At 36.4% G+C, this 13,261-nt stretch overlaps 2 long non-coding RNA genes across 2 annotated transcripts in view; one reads left to right on the forward strand and one right to left on the reverse strand.

Moving 5' to 3' along the window:
* The window catches only part of LOC105858938 (uncharacterized), a 111,428-nt gene extending 109,619 nt beyond the window's left edge, over positions 1 to 1,809 (reverse strand). Inside the window, exon 1 of the long non-coding RNA XR_001148318.3 lies at positions 1,609 to 1,809. This is a non-coding gene — a long non-coding RNA (uncharacterized LOC105858938). The remainder of the gene's footprint in view (positions 1 to 1,608) is intronic.
* Positions 1,810 to 1,944: 135 nt separating this feature from the next.
* LOC105859038 (uncharacterized) overlaps positions 1,945 to 13,261 on the forward strand; it is a 219,957-nt gene continuing 208,640 nt past the window's right edge. Inside the window, exon 1 of the long non-coding RNA XR_012913694.1 lies at positions 1,945 to 2,056. This is a non-coding gene — a long non-coding RNA (uncharacterized LOC105859038). The remainder of the gene's footprint in view (positions 2,057 to 13,261) is intronic.

Raw genomic sequence — 13,261 nt, forward strand, 5'->3', positions numbered from 1 at the left:
GTAGCTTAGAATCTCTAAGAAGTTATATGTAAGCTATATTCGTAAACATAAATCAGAAACATAAGGTATAAAACAAAAATGCCAAATGAAGAGTATAGTTGTATAGGCACTCAGGAGGGAGAGAGTTGACTATTGGATAGGTCACAAAAGATTCCGATTTTGAGCTGAGTCTTGAAGGATAAGAAGGATTCAAACAAGTAGAGGGGGAAGAGAATAACCAGTGTATAAAGGCAAATATATGTCTACTATGAGAAGAAAAATTTTTTTCCTTCCAACTACATCTGACTTAGATTCAAGTCTCCTTCCTCCACTTTCTAAACTCTAAGATCACCATATATTTTTTAATTAATAACTTGCATCCTTATAAAATTTAGGCCTTTTTTTTGTCAGATAAATAACAGTTCAACTGAATTTGTTCAGGACAACACTGATACTCAAAGGATGCTCTCGTTCATCTTAAGGCTTCTTGGGCTTCTGTGAGTTAGTTTGACTTTCAAATGGTCTATGTAGGCAGTAAGCAGCTCATGAAACATTCTCTTTTGACACCCTGTGCATTTTTTGATCTCTTGCCCATTTATCAAATCTCATCACATTATATGGCTCTACAATGCAGGTGGCCTGTGTTTTCTTAAGTGCCTTCTCTTCTTAAGAATGTATTACTCAGTTCATTAATGTTTCATAACTAAGTATTCTAATGTATTTAATTTTTTATTTAATGAAATTTCTAACCTTCAGGCTGAGAAATTATTCAGAATGTTTCATCCAAGCTGCTAGAAAAGTGCTCATTAGTAGGGAGTTCGGAAGGTGGAATTTTAAGAAAAGAGTTGGCAAGAACCTAAATATACAGAGATTTAAGCTTTCATAAATACTTCTCTGCCTTAGCTATAGAGGAAGAAAATGTTCTTGATAAGCATCTAAGTTTTGCTTAAGTTTTCTTTTAGATTTTGGTGACAAGAACTATGACTTACGTAATTTGTTAAAAGATATTCTTTTAAAGCTGTAAGTTTTTAAAGAACTGTCTGTAGAGACCTTTCTCCTCTATCATTTCAACAATGTTTACTTTGTTAAATGAAATAGTCTAATGTCAGACTATCATCAAATGAGTACACGTTGTACGAAAGGAGCCAGTTTAGCATTTGGTTTAAATTTTTAGATTTAAAATGATGTTCCTAAATAAAGTACACTCAGCTGAATGAGTTTGATTCTTGAAAGGGACTGGACTCAAATCACCTGTGCATCTTACCACATGCCTTCAGATTCACCGACAATTAAGAAGTCAAAGAACCTTTGGGACTGTTACAGAAAACAAAAAATTTCAGGTCTTTGTCTACTACCTGCATCAGATAGAATTTCTGGGTCAGAAAAAAAAACACAAAAAAACAGAACTTCCAATTTAATTGTAACTCAAATTGCGCCCAATGTTTAAAAGGCTTCCAAATGTGTAAAGTGCAGTAAAACAAAACAAAAAGCACACGGTGAAGAGTTATTGATCTTTTCAAGACCCAAATTTTCAACTTTTTTGTTAAGTATGTTGTGTGACAAAGTTGACTCAGAGACTTTCCGTTACCCACCCCGTATTTCGAGGGGGAAGTATTACCACACGCTTACCTTAGGAAAACAAGGTGCGCTTTGTAACTGGACAGGTAAACCTTTTGGTGAGCGAGAAGGATAAAGGAAACGGAGCCAGTGGCGTGACCCTAGCACAATCAGTTCCGCGATTACTCTAGAAGAAACGGTCACAGCAAGAAACCTCCACAACCCCCTATCAGGGCGGCTTTTCTAGTGGAGTCTCGCCTTCCGACCGGAAATCAACTCAACCCTCCTACCTGGCTTCGCCCGCCCGGAAGCCGCTGTCTTGGCAACGCGGCATCGTCCCACCCCCTTCCCTTAGCCGTCTGGGCCATTCGGGCTTCGATTGGTCCGTCTGTCCTTCACTCTGGGAGAACGTTCGAGGCCGCTGGGCTCTAGAACTCACTTTTGAATTCGTGGCGCTTAAAGTGCGCGAGTTGCGGAATAGAGCTGAGCGTCTTGCTGGAGCCGGCGATCTCAGTCAGGGGTGAGCGAGCGCGAGGGGAGAGTGACGTAAAAAGGGCGGCCAGAGCTGGAGGGGCGCTGAGTTAAAACAGGCCACTTCCAGATGGGGACTTCGGCCGGGCTGCTCCAGTCCCCTGAGGCAGGACCTCTGGCTGTTCGCCTACTCTCACGTTAGCCTCTTGGTTTTTTCCTCACGTTGTGTTGCTGGCCTCTCACAGAAGCCACGCCAGACCCCATTCTGTAGCGCGTGAAGGAAGGTTCCTCTAATGTCGCCTTCCCTTTTCCTTCCCAGTGTCTCTCAGCTTCCTTCTCTCCGCAGAAACTACACCCCAGCCCCGACGTGCTTTCACCTCCCCTAAGTATAGTTTACTCCTCACTGACGTCTTTCATAATTATATCCTCTTCGTCACCAACACTGTGAGAAATTTTTTACTTGCACCTAGCAGTGTGGAAAAGTGGTTTTCGTGAAACCTAGCGAGCGTCTCCCACCTTACAAGTTCAGTCCAAAACGTTCTTCAGTAAGAAAGGATGCTGCTGTCCTCTTCCCAGTAGGGAATCTACTGACTGTCATGTGGAAGCGCCTTATGAAGCGCTACAAAAATGTAAGTTACTGATGGATTCAAATCTAAAACATAATTATTTTGTTTTTGGTCTGACCCTGTTGATACGTAAGTTTCGTATTGGGGTTATGAATACTGTTCAGACTTTGAAACGATAAAAGCCAATAGGTCTGTTGGAGAACAATCAAACTCTGAGGATTGATCCAAAACACAAAGGCAACCTCTGATCGAAAACTCTTCCTTTAGTTTTCCTGTATTGTGTTAGGACTTTCCTCACTCCAGTGTATTTAATTTCCATTGAGATTTAGGACCATTTCAGGAGTTTTACAGTATAAATAGACAGCTTTCCCTCATGCCGTATCATTGTGAAAATCCTCTATTTCCTTTCCAATTTGGTAATTCAACATGAGCTGCTATATTTTTAGCCTCTAGAACAGAAGTTCTTACCTTTGTAGGGGAGAGAGGTCATAATTCCCTTTAAGAGCAAGAGAAAAACCTTGGAGCTGTTCTCCAGAATAGGATACATAAAATTTTATATCAATTTCAGGGAGTTTTAGACTCCACTTTGAATTATGGAGATCCATAGGACTCCAGTCCTTTTCTAGAAGTTTGTTTCTATTTTTTGAAAAGTAGAAATGCTTAAGCAGCAAAACCAAGTTTTACTTTTAGAAAATGGCCTTAATTTAGCTTCTGAGTTGTTTTAAGACTTGTTTTGAGGGAGGTGGGGATTGAGAAGCCTGACATTTTTAAATGAGCACTGCAGTTACAGCAACTGTAACTGACAGTTACAGGGAGACCATTCAGAGATAACGGTAGTATTTGGGCACAAGAGCAGGAAAAAAATAAATTGACAAGATAGCCTATCCAGAGTCTCTTTTTTAAAATTGATATATAATAATTGTACATATTTGTGGGATACACAGTGATGTTTGGATACATATAATGTATAATGATCAGGGTAATTAATATATCCATCCTCTTGGACATTTATCATTTCTTTGTGTTGGGAAAATTCAATATCCTCCTTCTAGCTATTTGAAACTATATAATATATTATTGTTAACTGTAGTCATTTTACAATACTGTAGAACACTAGAACTTATTCCTCCTATCTAGCTGTGATTTTGTATCCCTTAACAAATCTGTCCCTATCTCCCCACCTTTCTCAGCCTCTAATATCCTCTGTTCTACATATGAGTGAGAATATGTGGTGTTTAAGATATTTAACTTTCTATTTCTGCCTTGTTTCACTTAACATAATGTCCTCCATTTCCGTACATGTTGCCATGAATGACAGGTTTTCATTGTCTTTATGGCTGAATAGTATTCTGTTGCATATATATGCTACATTTCCTTTATCCATTCATCTCTCATTGGACACTTAGGTTGATTCCATATCTTAGCTATTGTGAATAGTGGTGCAGTAAACACGAGGGTGCAGATATCTGTTCGATATACTGATTTCCTTTTCTTTGAATATATGCCTAGTAGTGGAATTGCTGGAACATATATAGTAGTTCTATTTGTAGTTTTTTGAGGATCCTCCATACCATGCTCTATAGTTGCTATATTCCTTTGCATTCAAACCAAAAGCGTGTACAAGTCTTTTTGACTAACATAAAAAGTGGGAAAATTCTTGATCCACATGATGAATGAAAATAATTGGTGTTCCTTAATTTTTTGTACGTTTTATATTAAAATAATGTTTATTGTGAAATTCTACCATCACGTACCTGAATATAATCTCCTATGTCCTCTTCCTAACCATCTCAAGTATTATTTTTTACATTAGAACATTAGTTCACCTGGTATTTATTTTTGCGTATGATGTGAGGAATGGCTTTAACTACATTTTTCTTTCATTGTTCTGTTACCATTTGGAAACAATGGCACATGGGTAAAATCTGGCCTACCACCTATATTTATAAGTAAAGTTCTATCTATTGGAGCACAGCCATATCTATTTGTTTACTTATTGTCTATGGCCCTGTCTCTGGCATCACCATCTGAGCTCTGCCTCCCCTCACCCCAAGTCCTTGAAAAAATTGTCTTCCATGAAACCAGTCCCAGGTGCCAAAAAGGTTGGGGACCACTGATTTAGAGAATTCATTACGGAAATTGGTCTTTGGTTTGGCTTTATTGTGATTGTCTGGTTTTAGAATTAGGGTAATGGTGTCTGATGTCTTTAAATGATCTGTGTTATATTGGTATTATTTCTTCGTTAAATGTTTCATAGAATACATTAATCTAAGGTTGGTATTTCCCTTTTAATGAAATTAAGAAAATAACAGTAAGTTCTACTTGCCTTCATCTTTACCATTTCTAGAACTCTTTATTTCTTCATGTAGATCTGTGTTTTCATCATTTTACTTCGGTCTGAAGAACTTCCTTTTTTTAACATTGCTTCTAGTGCAGGCTGTTGGTGAAGGATTCTATCACTGTTTGTTTGAAAATGTTTTTATTTAACTTTCCTTTTGGAAAAACTTATTCTGTAGCCGGATATATAATTCTGGCTTGGCTAATTTTTTAAGCACTTTAATATTCTATTTTCTGGCTCATGTTTTTAGTTGAGATATTTGGAGTCATTCTCCTGTATATAATGTGTCTTTTTTTTCCGGGCTGCTGCTTTTTTTTTTTTTTTTTAAGTTACGTTTTTAAAGGCATAATTTACATATGGTAAATTATTTTTAGGAATAGTTCTATGAGCTTTGACAAATGTAAAGAGTTGCAAACTACCACCACAATCAAAATATAGATTTTTTCTTTACGTCTATAAAGTTCTCTCATGCCCTGTTATCAATTCTCTATCCTCACCACCAACCCCTAGCAGCCACTGATCTGCTGTCTGCCTCTATTGTTTTGTGTTTTGAGGATACCATGTTAATAGAATCATGTAGTATCCAGCTGTTTGTGTCTGGCTTCATGGTATAATGCTTTTAAGATTCCTCCATGTTTTTGCATGTATCAACAATGTATCCCTTTCTATGTGTGGGTAGTACTCCATTATGTTAGTGTACCATAATTCGTCTATCCATTCACGTGTTAATGGACATGTGGGTTATTTCCAGGTTTTGGCTGTTAGGAGCAAAGCTTCTATAAACATTTGTCTACAGGTCTTTGTGTGGTCGTAGGCTATTATTTTTGCTAGGTGACTACGTAGAAGTGAAATTGATAGGTCATATGGTAAATGTATGTTGCATTTCATGAAAATATTGCCAAACCTTTTCCCAAAGTGGCCGTTCCATTTTGCATTCCCATCAGCAGCATACAACAGTTCCAGTTATTCTATAGTTACATTAGCACTTGATGTTAGTAGTTTAAATTTTAACTATTCTAGTAGGTGTGCGCTGATGTCTTGTTTTAATTTTAAGGTGCATTTCTTTGATGACCAATGATATACAGTGTCTGAAGGCATTTCTTTACTATCTGTACATCTTTGGTGAAGCATCTCTTAAAATGTTTTGCCTAATTTATTTTACAGCTTTATTGAGGTACAATTGATGGCAACAAATCGCATATATTTAAAGCACGTATACTTGTTAAGTTTTGACATATACATACACCCATGAAACCATCACCATAATCAAATTAATGTACATGCTGGAACATGTATGAACCTTGAAAACATTGTGCTGAGTGAAAGAAACCAGTCACAAAAAGCCACAAATTGTATTAATATGATTCTGTTTATATAAAATGTCTGGAATAGGCAAATCCATAAAGAAAGAAAGTAGATTAGTGATTGCTGGGATCTGGGACAGGGGAGAATGGGGAATGACTGTTAATGAGTATTGGGTTTCTTTTTGGGATGATGAAACTGTTCTAGAATTAGATAGTTGTAATAGTTGCACAGTTTTATGAATATTTAATGTACACATTAAAAGGGTGACTTCTATGGTATATGAATTATATCTCAATAAAGCTGTTTTTAAAAGGGGAAAATACTGCTAGTTGTGATTCACTAATTGACAAAAACATGGAAACTAAGTGTCCATCAGTCGAAGAATGGTAAAAATGGTTGTATAGTCTTAAAATGAAGTGAAACTATTAAAATAATGAAGCAGAGCAATATATATATCAATATGATGACTCTCATAATCAGTGTGAAGAAAGAAATGTTGCATTGGAATCTGTAACAGATATAATATGTATTTAAAGTTTAAAAATATAGAGAATATTATATAATTTTGTAAAAGTATTAAAAAAAAAAAAGCATGGGCATCATAAACATTAGCTACCAGGTAGTAATTAGTTCTGGAGAAAACTTGTGCTATGTGCCTGTGGGGGAGGTAGGAGGGGGCAATGTTACTAAGGAAGAGTTCATGGAACACTTCAACTATATTGGTAATGTTTTATTTCTTAAACTGCATGATAAATATGCAGAAGTTAGTTTTATTTTTGTTTTCAGAATATTTAAAATAATTTCATAATATGTGCTAGATGCAAAATGGTAGTAGACAATGGGAGGAATAAAGTAAAATTTTTTCACTTACAAAAGAGTAGCAATGTCAAGTGTAGAACTGAGGACAGACAAGAACCAACTGAGAAAAGGATGTTGAGGGGAAGGAATTATTTGCATATATGAAGTCATAATCATTATGACTTCTTTTAAAGAAGTTGTGGTTTCCTTTGGGAATACTACACCAAGGAAAAATGTAAGTATGATGACCTGGAAGCAATTTCACTAATGCATATTTTGCAAAGTGGTACTACTCTCAGAAGTCAAATCAATGCCTTCTAGGAGATTTTTGAACGATATCAAATAGTCTCAGAGGGAGGAAACAATAAGGATGTGGAGTGTGAGGAAAAACCATGAGGAGCTCTTTCTTACATGGCCTAGGAGCTCAGTTTAAAGGTAATCACCTAGTCAGGAGGTCCCCTGAGAAACAGATTATACAGCTGAAACAAGAGGGTACTTGAATGGTTTCTAGTTCATAAAAAAATTTATTGATATCAGACCCCATTTTACTATCAAGGAATTAGGAAGATTTGATCCCTGTCCTCAAGGAAGACAGTAATTTATTCTAACTATATCATCAAGCTTGTTTCTTGGGAAGAGAAGATTTTATAAAGAGGGTTTTATAGGAACTTTGAGTTCAGGATGCTGGAATTATTTAAAAAGCATTATCCACAGAAATATATGAGGGACAAAGGAGGCCCAAAGATTTCCAGAAATCCAGATGTGCAGAACATCGACAAGGATTATAAGAACTTTGTACAGCTTCTTAAATTGAGAGACTTTCTCTATTGTGAGTTGAATTGTGTCCCTCTTAAAAAGATAGTTCAAGTCTTAACCCTCAGTATTTGTGAATGTGACTTTTGTTTGAAATAAGGTCTTTGCAGATATGATCTAAGTTGAAATAAGGTTATAGTAGATTAGGATTGGTCCTAATATGGTGGCTAGTGTCTTTATAAGAGAGAGGAGAGGGAAATTTGGATACAGAGACACAGAAAGCAGACATACACTGAGGGAAGGAGGCCATGTGATGACTGAGGCAGAGATTGCAGTTATGCATCTGCCCATCTCACCCAAAGCCTGTGGTGACTGTTGCCTGACTACCTTTGATGTTTATTCAAAGTGCAAAGACTCTTCAGTCATTAGGTGTTGAATCTGACCAGGATTAGGTCATTTCCTTTATGGCAGAGTGTTTCCTTCTGGCCCAGGGTGGGTCTAGAAATGCCATCCAGGAACTATGATCTGGAATCAGGGCCTTTAGGAGTCTGCTTGGTACTTTATTTAACTGTGGCTGAGCTGGTATCCGAGTTGCAAAACGAAGTCCTCTGAGCTCTTCCCTTTCCTTTTCCCAAGTGGAAGAATATTCTCTCTCACCTGCACTGCCTGGAATTTGGGGAGGTTGACACAGGCATTGGCTTGGCCACCACCGCTGGTGTCTTGCTCAGTCATGTGTACCCCAAGTCTACCTGCTTTGAGCCAGCATGGCCACAAGAATTCCCCAAGGACTGCAGCCTTTGTGGCCTGACTGCCTTAAGAATTTATTCCTGGCCCCTGGCTGATTTTCATCAACAGATGATGGAGTTCCTTCCCCCTGGAATTCCCTCTGGCTGAGCTGGTCTAAACGCTCCCTCTGTGAGTACTGACAGAATTCTGCTCTGTGCTGTGTTCCTCTGTGACAGGGTGGCCCTGAGTTCCAATGCAAAGTCCCACAGTCACTTTCCTCTCCCTCCCCCAAGGCACGTAGATTCTCTCTCCACTCTGCATGGTAGTGTGGCAGTGCCAGGAGATAGGGGAGGGGTGGTTATGGGATGCAAGACTGTCTTTTTTGCTCTCTTTAGTACCTTTCCTTGATATAATATTAAAACCAGGTACTGTGATTGCTCACCTGATTTTTGGTTCTTCTGAAGGTGCTTCCTTGTGTGGATAGTTGTTGAATTTGGTGTTCATGCAGAGGGATGCCTGGAGGCTTCTATTTGGGCATCTTGCTCTAATAATTAATTTTGGGAATGGGCCTTTGAAAGAGTTCCAATTTCTTGGATATTCAGACTTGATTGTGGCTATTATTTTTTAAGACTCTTGGGGAGCTTGGGATGGGCAGATGGACACAGGACAAACTAAAATGCCATAAAACTCACTATTATTACTGAGATGTAGGTGGGGTTTTTTTATTAATCATTTTCTAGATTTTTGTAAGCTTTTGGTTAATTTCTTTTTGGTTAATCTTCTTCTGAAAAAATTATTTTGGTTTTGCTGGTGAGTGGTTACATCTCATTACCATATAACCTATAATGTTTTAAATTTAAATGGGGAATTATTATTTAAATAGTAGTTAATCTAATATGCTCTTACACCTAAAACTTTGGCTGTCTGGAATGTCTCTTGATACTATAAAATAGTTATGTTTGTTTATTTCCTCTGCATGTTTTATAAACAATGTAATATTTAAGACTAGTGTCAGCTTTTCATTTGAATTTCTTGAATGTGCCACAGGGATTTTTGATTGTTTATTATGAGACTTTATTTTTCTCTCTATTTGATGCTGTGCATGGAGTATTGTGGGGAGAAAAGAGAGGAAGATTAATTTGTGAATGGTAGGTTGACCTAGCTAGACAAGCCATGTGTAAGTAAAGCTTTTTGAGGGTGACCTGCTAACATTGTGGAGAGGTTTTATTATACTTTCGTTTTATTGAGTTTAATTATACATGCAGAGCAAATGGAAGGTGTAAATGCAGTTGGTTTTGTGGTGTTTCATTCGATGTTACAGGCATTTTTTATAATAAATGCCTGCACTGAAAATATTGGGGAGAGAGTTTTTAAATCTCTATGCCTTTTATCATCTTTGAATTTTACACAAAAGTACAATGTAGCTAATCATTAACATTATTATCTATTTTGCTCTACTGTATCTGGTTGCCTTATATTTGAGATTTAAAAATTAGAATGCCAGTTTATTTTTGTCTGAGGATATATTGTGATATCCAATATATGTTTCACAGTTGTAGTTAAATCTACTAGGCTTATACGATCTTCTCACTTTTCTTGTGATCTGAATTTGGATAATGAGTGAGGAGTTGATATTTAAACAGTTTTCTCCATCTGATGTTATTTTTGTTATATTAGTAACTACATTAATAAGTGGGACTTAATAAAATATAAACTAATGAGCTTTTCCAAAGGATAAAATGTTATACACAAAGACCTAGTTTTTTTCTTAAAACCATCTATATTTGTTATGAATCATGTACTTAGTAAATTTGTAGTTCTGTGACAAGTGATAGGAAAACAAATGTTTTGTGTTGGTACTGTTTGTGTTGGTTATTGGTGGAAGCATTTAGAAGACATTACAAGAAAGAATAGTTCAGAAAAGAACTGTCATTTTTGAAAAGAGGAATGAAAGGAAATTAAAGGGGACTGTGGTGTTAGGAGGCACAATTGCTGCTTAATCCTAACTTCAAAAAGATAAAATTGATAAAGATTTTGAGTGACAAAGGCCAATTAAAACTCAGTCTTTTAGCAAGAATCAGATCAAGAGGGTGACCTTCACACCCACTGATAAAACCTCAAAATTGATCAAGGTGTCTTAGAGTGAATTTCATCTACATGTACAGTATCTATTAAATTTCTTTCAATTGGACAGAATATCTTATGGAAAAGAGTGCTTGCCTCTGATCTTTCATAGACCCAAGATATCTATAATAAAGAAGAGAGAGAGAAGCAAAAGGTTGAGGGAAAAAAAGATATAGCAAAATTAAGAATATCTAGAAAAGAACTGTGGATATAGTTGTTGGACTAAAGATCTGACTGAAATAAAATAGATGAGAAGCCAAGCAAATTTTTGAGAGAAATGCATATTTAGCTTAGTAGATAACATAACAGTTTTCCAAAATGGTTGTGCTAATTTGCATTTCTACCGATAGTGTATCAGTCTTTTTAATTTTAGCCAATCTTTTGGGGGATGTAGTAGTGGTTTAATTGGTATTTCTTTTATGTCTAATGAGGTTGAACGTATTTACTTATGTTTTCTGACCATATTCATTTCTGTTTTTGGTGAAGTATCTATTCATGACTGTCTTTGTTGTTGTTTTGGTTGTTTGATGTGCAAGAAAGTGCACTAATTTTATTAAACTAAGATGTACAGTTTAGAAACTTTTTTTATAAATAGTTTTCTGCGGATACATCCACAATAAGATACAGAACATTTCCAGCATCCCATAGAAGTCCCTGTGTTCATTCCCAATCACTACCACTCCATGTCTTCCCAGAGGTAACTACATTTCTCATTATCAACATCAGTTTTGCTTGATTTTGAACTTCATTTAAAAGTATGTCCTGCTTTGTGTCTACTCTCTTTTACTTGAAATAATGTGATATCATTTATGCATTTGTAGCTATCTTGTACTCTTTTTCATTGCTGTGCAATATTCCACTTTTCAAGCTGTTGTCCGAAAATGAGTGACAGAGAAGACTGCAATCCAGGATATGTGTGCTGTAGTGGAACATAGGTGCATCCAAGGGGCTTGGGGCAAAGGAGAAACTTTTAAAGACAAAAAAGAAGTCCATGCAGGTTATTTTTAAACAAAGACCATTGTTTACGTGGGCTTATTATAGAAGCTGGCATAAGTTTATTGGTAGAGATAGTCATGGCTAGGCAGTCAGCTGTCTGGCTCGAGGAATTTCCTATAATAAGTCCTGTTACAAACATATGTGCAGGAATTTCTTATGATAAGTCCTGTTATAGTCATTCATGTGTGAGGGCCCCTTCTACCTGACCTCTTGACTCCATTTCATTAGTATGACATAAGTAAAATAAGCCATTTTGGTACCTGCAACTTTCACAGAATGTACCACAATTTATTTATGTATTCTCTTGTTCACAGACACTAAGATTGTTTCCAATTTTTGGTTATCAAAGTTTAAGTAGCTAGGCTGGGCTTGGTGGCTCACACCTGTAATCCTACCACTTTGGGAGGCTGAGGAGGGCAGATTGCTTAAGACCAGGAGTTTGAGACCTGCCTGAGCAACATAGCAACACCCTGTCCCTGTGAAAAACAGAAAAATTAGCCGAGCATGGTGGTGTGTACCTGTAGTCCCAGCTACTTGAGAGGCTGAGGCAGGAGGATCACTTGAGCCCAGGAGTTTTAGGTTGTAGTGAGCTATGATGACGCAACTGCACTCTAGTCTGAGCAACAGAGTGAGACCTTGTCTTAAAAAAAAAAAAAAAAAAAAGTTAAAGCAGCTATGAATGTTCATCTGTACTTGAAAATGAGATTATTTTTCTGTTACAGGACTTTAAAGATACAGATATTAATATACTTTGTTTTGCTCATGTCTTCCATGTCCTTTTGTACTTTCAGTACCACAATTAATTTATGTATTCTCTTGTTTGCAGACACTGAGATTATTTCAAATTTTTGCCTGTCAGGGTTAAAGCAGCCATGAATGTGTATGCATACTTGAAAAGGAGATTATTTTTCTGTTATGAGAGTTTCAAGATACAGGTATTGATATAGCTTGTTTTGTTCAAGTCTTATATGCTTTTTTACATTTTCTGTACATTTGTTTTATACTGAGTGTGGTGTGTTGATGTCTTCTGTTTGGTTTCTTTCTTTCTGGCATCTGTATTTCTCCTTGATCTCATTTATAAAAGTAGTTGCTGTGTTATTTGGTGGGTATATATTCATAATTGTGATCTTTAGATCATAATGTGTTCATGTGTTTTAGTCTCAATTCTATCATGGCTAACATCAGGATTACATAACCTGCTTTCTTATTGTTTTCATTTACCCCGAATGCCTTTTTTTAATCCCTTGTATTTTTCCTTTGTGACTCACTATTTTAACTATGTTTCTGTAATACAGCATAGAGTTGAGTTTTGTGTTGAGTCAATTTGAAAGTATGTTTTTTAAAAAATATGTAAATTAAATCAATTTACATTCATTGATACGCTTATGTTGTCTTTACTCTGTCGCATTATTTTATATGTATATTTATTGGGTATATTATATTTTCTCTGTTTTTTTTTTCCATTATGCAGTGTGCTCCTTGCCCCACTCCTTTTTGTATTTTCTTTGTTACTTCGGGAACTTTGTATTTTTGTTCTAACAGTTACCTTTATATTATTATTTATAATGCTTTTAATTTCCTTCATCCTCCTTTTGCTTACGTAGGCCTCCACCATATGGTTTGTCAGTTTAAATGACATACTTTAATT

The sequence above is a fragment of the Microcebus murinus genome, chromosome 20 (assembly GCF_040939455.1).
Source record: "Microcebus murinus isolate Inina chromosome 20, M.murinus_Inina_mat1.0, whole genome shotgun sequence".
In the NCBI taxonomy this organism is placed as follows: Eukaryota; Metazoa; Chordata; class Mammalia; order Primates; family Cheirogaleidae; genus Microcebus; species Microcebus murinus.